Source organism: Sturnus vulgaris, unplaced genomic scaffold, assembly GCF_052056855.1.
Source record: "Sturnus vulgaris isolate bStuVul1 unplaced genomic scaffold, bStuVul1.hap1 Scaffold_166, whole genome shotgun sequence".
Classification (NCBI taxonomy): domain Eukaryota; kingdom Metazoa; phylum Chordata; class Aves; order Passeriformes; family Sturnidae; genus Sturnus; species Sturnus vulgaris.
Genome location: NW_028276079.1, coordinates 42,501 through 48,250, shown reverse-complemented (window position 1 = coordinate 48,250; position 5,750 = coordinate 42,501).

Genomic DNA, 5,750 nt, shown 5'->3' with positions numbered 1-5,750 from the left:
TGAAACGGGCAACAGGTCTACCAAGCTGCGGACACCAGGTCTACCCACGGCTTGCTGCGGACACCAGGTCTACCCAGCCATGAAACGGGCAACAGGTCTACCAAGCTGCGGACACCAGGTCTACCCAGGGCATGCTGCGGACAACAGGTCTACCCAGCCATGAAACGGGCAACAGGTCTACTCACGGCTTGCTGCGGACACCAGGTCTACCCAGCCATGAAACGGGCAACAGGTCTACCAAGCTGCGGACAACAGGTCTACCCAGGGCATGCTGCGGACACCAGGTCTACCCAGCCATGAAACGGGCAACAGGTCTACTCACGGCTTGCTGCGGACACCAGGTCTACCCAGCCATGAATCGGGCAACAGGTCTACCAAGCTGCGGACAACAGGTCTACCCAGCCATGAAACGGGCAACAGGTCTACCAACTCAATGCTGCGGACAACAGGTCTACCCAGCCATCAAACGGGCAACAGGTCTACCAAGCTGCGGACACCAGGTCTACCCACGGCTTGCTGCGGACACCAGGTCTACCCAGCCATGAAACGGGCAGCAGGTCTACCCACGGCTTGCTGCGGACACCAGGTCTACCCAGCCATGAAACGGGCAACAGGTCTACCAAGCTGCGGACACCAGGTCTACCCAGGGCATGCTGCGGACAACAGGTCTACCCAGCCATGAAACGGGCAACAGGTCTACTCACGGCTTGCTGCGGACAACAGGTCTACCCAGCCATGAAACGGGCAACAGGTCTACCAAGCTGCGGACACCAGGTCTACCCAGGGCATGCTGCGGACACCAGGTCTACCCAGCCATGAAACGGGCAACAGGTCTACTCACGGCTTGCTGCGGACACCAGGTCTACCCAGCCATGAAACGGGCAACAGGTCTACCAAGCTGCGGACACCAGGTCTACCCAGCTATGAAACGGGCAACAGGTCTACCAAGCTGCGGACACCAGGTCTACCCAGGGCATGCTGCGGACACCAGGTCTACCCAGCCATGAAACGGGCAACAGGTCTACCAAGCTGCGGACAACAGGTCTACCCAGGCATGAATCGGGCAACAGGTCTACCAAGCTCCGGACACCAGGTCTACCCACGGCTTGCTGCGGACACCAGGTCTACCCAGCCATGAAACGGGCAACAGGTCTACCAAGCTGCGGACACCAGGTCTACCCAGGTCATGCTGCGGACACCAGGTCTACCCAGCCATGAAACGGGCAACAGGTCTACTCACGGCTTGCTGCGGACACCAGGTCTACCCAGCCATGAAACGGGCAACAGGTCTACCAAGCTGCGGACACCAGGTCTACCCAGGGCATGCTGCGGACACCAGGTCTACCAACTCAATGCTGCGGACACCAGGTCTACCCAGCCATGAAACGGGCAACAGGTCTACCAAGCTGCGGACACCAGGTCTACCCAGGGCATGCTGCGGACACCAGGTCTACCAACTCAATGCTGCGGACAACAGGTCTACCCAGCCATGAATCGGGCAACAGGTCTACCAAGCTGCGGACACCAGGTCTACCCACGGCTTGCTGCGGACACCAGGTCTACCCAGCCATGAAACGGGCAACAGGTCTACCAAGCTGCGGACACCAGGTCTACCCAGGGCATGCTGCGGACACCAGGTCTACCCACGGCTTGCTGCGGACAACAGGTCTACCCACTCCAAGCTGCGGACACCAGGTCTAACTACTCCATTACGCGGACAACAGGTCTACCCACTCCATGCGGCGGACAACATGTCTACCCGCTCCATGCTGCGGACACCAGGTCTGCCCACGCCGTGATGCGGACCACAGGTCTACCTTCGCCATGCTGCACGCAGCCCGGGTCGCACCGGAGCTAGGTAGACCCGGTCGCCGCGGCCGTCGCAGCGCCCTCGCCCTCGACGGCGGACCCACGCCGCCGGTCCCGGAGGCGGGTAGACCTGGTCGCCGCGGCCACGGCGGCCGCCCATCCCGGAGCCCAGTAGACCTGGCCGCCGCGGGACCGGCCAAGTTTCCCGGAGTCGTGTAGACCTGGTCGTCGCGGCCACGGCCGCCGCCGCTGCGCCTTCGCCGGCGACGGCGGTCCCACGCCACCGGCCCCGGAGCCGCGTCGACCTGGCCGCCGCGGGACGGGCCACGTTTCGCGGATCCGGGTAGACGAGGCATCCTTGTACCATCTCGGAGCCGGGGAAACCCCACAGCCTCTTAACGCTCCGGAGCCCAAGTGCTCCAGCAGCCTTGCCCCGCCCGGCAGAATCGATTTCAAGACCAAGACATATTTTCGACAACATTTTATTTCATCATTTCATTTCATTTCTTTTCATTTCATTTTATTATTTTATTTTATTTCGTTTTGTTTTGTTTTGTTTTGTTTTGTTTTGATTTGATTTGATTTGTTTCATTTCCTCTTTGCCTTTTTTGAATGATTGCCTCTTCTATTTACTCGGAAAGAAAATCTTTTCCGGAAAACAAAACTCTTGCCAAATCTTATTTGTGATCCCTTTGGGCCCACAGCCGAGCTGACGGAGGGCCTGTGCCCGGTTCTCGCCCTGCTGACACACTGACCCCCCCAAACGGCGTCCTCCCTACCCCACGCCTCCTCCCCCGTCCCCCAGAGACCCTACCTACAGAGCCCCCCCCCCCACAAAACAGAACCTCACGGGCCGCAGCACAGCCAGGGGAAGCACGTACGTGCAGCGAAACTCGGCCCAAAGCCGCCGCGCCCTGGCACAACTCGCCCTGCCCCTTCCCGCCCCACGGAGGCGGCTGCATCGAGGCGACCGGCGCCGCCGTCGGCAAGCGGGTGGCCGCTTTCGGGCCGGTTCTTCCGCGGAAGGTCTGCAGAGCTCTTGGGGCCTCGGCGCGGGTTTGGGGGGGCCGTGAGGGCTCGCTGTCGAGGCGCCCGGGGCCGGCACGAAGCCGCCTGCCCTCTCCCTGTCCCTGCCCCGTCTTCCGCAGCCACCCATTAACGCTGGGGGCGAGCCCGCCCTCCGCCATCAACCTCCCATGCAGCGCTTTCAGACTTTCCCCGCCCCTGCCCATTGTCGGCTGGGGGCGCCCTGCCCCCCGCCGTCAGCCTCCCTGGCAGCGCTTTCAGACTCTCTCGGGCCCCTGCCCATTGTCGGCTGGGGGCGCCCCGCCCCCCGCCCTCAGCCTCCCTGGCAGCGCTTTCAGACTGCCTCGGGCCCTGCCCATTGTCGGTTGGGGGCGCCCCGCCCCCCGCCCTCAGCCTCCCTGGCAGCGCTTTCAGACGGTCTCGTGCCCTGCCCATTGTCGGTTGGGGGCGACCCCGCCCTCCGCCATCAGCCTCCCTGGCAGCGCTTTCAGACTGCCTCGGGCCCTGCCCATTGTCGGTTGGGGGCGACCCCGCCCTCCGCCATCAGCCTCCCTGGCAGCACTTTCAGCCTCTTCCTGCCCCCGCCCACGGTCCCACCGGGCAGTTTACACGGCGGCGGCGGGAGGCTGATGCCGAGGTCGGCAGGCGGAGAGCCTGGTGCACAAGCAGGGATGGCGGCGGGATGATTGGCGCCGTCTGTCCCTGGTCAAAGAAGCTCTCTGTTCAGCTTTCTCGGAGCCTTTTGCTTTGGTGGCGTTCCTTCCTCCTCCGCCCCGGCGCCGCTCAAGCCTGCGGCAGGGCGGCAGCGCGGCGGGTGGGCGGCCGGGGGGAGGGGGGAGGGGGGGGGGAGGGAGGGAGCGCGCGAGCGAGCGAGCGAGCGAGCGCGCTGCAGAAATGAAGCCCGGAGCAGGGCCGCGGTCCATTCGAGCACGGGGAGGGGGCGCGACAACGCTGCCTGCTCCTGTCGGGGAGCGCTTGGGGAAGTGGGGTGCCGGCACCATGACGGCGGAGCGGACAGGGGCCGCGGCTGGGGAAGAGGCCGGCGGAGCTCGCCAGTGGATGCTGGCGCACGGAGCCGGCAGGGACACCTGGGCACGGCTGGGACCGAAAGTCGCCCGCCTTCACGCCCCGCCTTTCGCCGGGGGGAAGAAGACGCGAGAGCAGGGCTGCCTGCTGGGCTGCCAGTGCCCGCGGTCATGCCGGACGTGCAGGCCGACCGCCGAAGGCGTGCTCGCCGCTGCAGAGACGACAAGGGGGCCGCGCGTCCGATGGAAGAGACGGGGCGCCATCGCGCGGCGGCCGGGCTGCAAGGCCGGCCGACGGTAACAGGACTACCACGCCGCGGGCGGCCAGAGACAAAGACCGGCCGAGGGCAACAGGTCTACCCAGCATTATGCCGGCCGGTACCAGGGCCGGCCGAGGGCAACAGGTCTACCCAGCATTAGGCCAGCCGGAAAGACGGCCGGCAGAGGGCAACAGGTCTACCCAGCATTCGGCCGTCAGGTAACACTGCCGGCCGAGGGCAACAGGTCTACCCAGCATTCGGCTGGCCGGTAACACGGCGGGCCGAGGGCAACAGGTCTACCCAGCATTAGGCCGGCCGGTAACACTGCCGGCCGAGGGCAACAGGTCTACCCAGCATTAGGCCGCCACGTCCAAAGGCCGGCCGAGGGCAACAGGTCTACCCAGCATTAGGCCGCCACGTCCAAAGGCCGGCCGAGGGCAACAGGTCTACCCAGCATTCGGCCGCCACGTCCAAAGGCCGGCCGAGGGCAACAGGTCTACCCAGCATTAGGCCGCCACGTCCAAAGGCCGGCCGAGGGCAACAGGTCTACCCAGCATTCGGCCGCCACGTCCAAAGGCCGGCCGAGGGCAACAGGTCTACCCAGCATTCGGCCGCCACGTCCAAAGGCCGGCCGAGGGCAACAGGTCTACCCAGCATTCGGCCGCCACGTCCAAAGGCCGGCCGAGGGCAACAGGTCTACCCAGCATTCGGCCGTCAGGTACAAAGGCCGGCCGAGGGCAACAGGTCTACCCAGCATTAGGCTGCCACGTACAAAGGCCGGCCGAGGGCAACAGGTCTACCCAGCATTCGGCCGTCAGGTACAAAGGCCGGCCGAGGGCAACAGGTCTACCCAGCATTAGGCCGGCCGGTAACACTGCCGGCCGAGGGCAACAGGTCTACCCAGCATTAGGCCGCCACGTCCAAAGGCCGGCCGAGGGCAACAGGTCTAACCAGCATTAGGCCGGCCGGCAGAGGGCAACAGGTCTACCCAGCATTCGGCCGTCAGGTACAAAGGCCGGCCGAGGGCAACAGGTCTACCCAGCATTAGGCTGGCCGGTAACACTGCCGGCCGAGGGCAACAGGTCTACCCAGCATTAGGCCGCCACGTCCAAAGGCCGGCCGAGGGCAACAGGTCTAACCAGCATTAGGCCGCCACGTCCAAAGGCCGGCCGAGGGCAACAGGTCTACCCAGCATTAGGCCGCCACGTCCAAAGGCCGGCCGAGGGCAACAGGTCTACCCAGCATTCGGCCGCCACGTCCAAAGGCCGGCCGAGGGCAACAGGTCTACCCAGCATTAGGCCGGCCGGCAGAGGGCAACAGGTCTACCCAGCATTCGGCCGTCAGGTACAAAGGCCGGCCGAGGGCAACAGGTCTACCCAGCATTAGGCCGGCCGGTAACACTGCCGGCCGAGGGCAACAGGTCTACCCAGCATTAGGCCGCCACGTCCAAAGGCCGGCCGAGGGCAAGAGGTCTACCCAGCATTAGGCCGCCACGTCCAAAGGCCGGCCGAGGGCAACAGGTCTACCCAGCATTAGGCCGCCACGTCCAAAGGCCGGCCGAGGGCAACAGGTCTACCCAGCATTCGGCCGTCAGGTACAAAGGCCGGCCGAGGGCAACAGGTCTACCCAG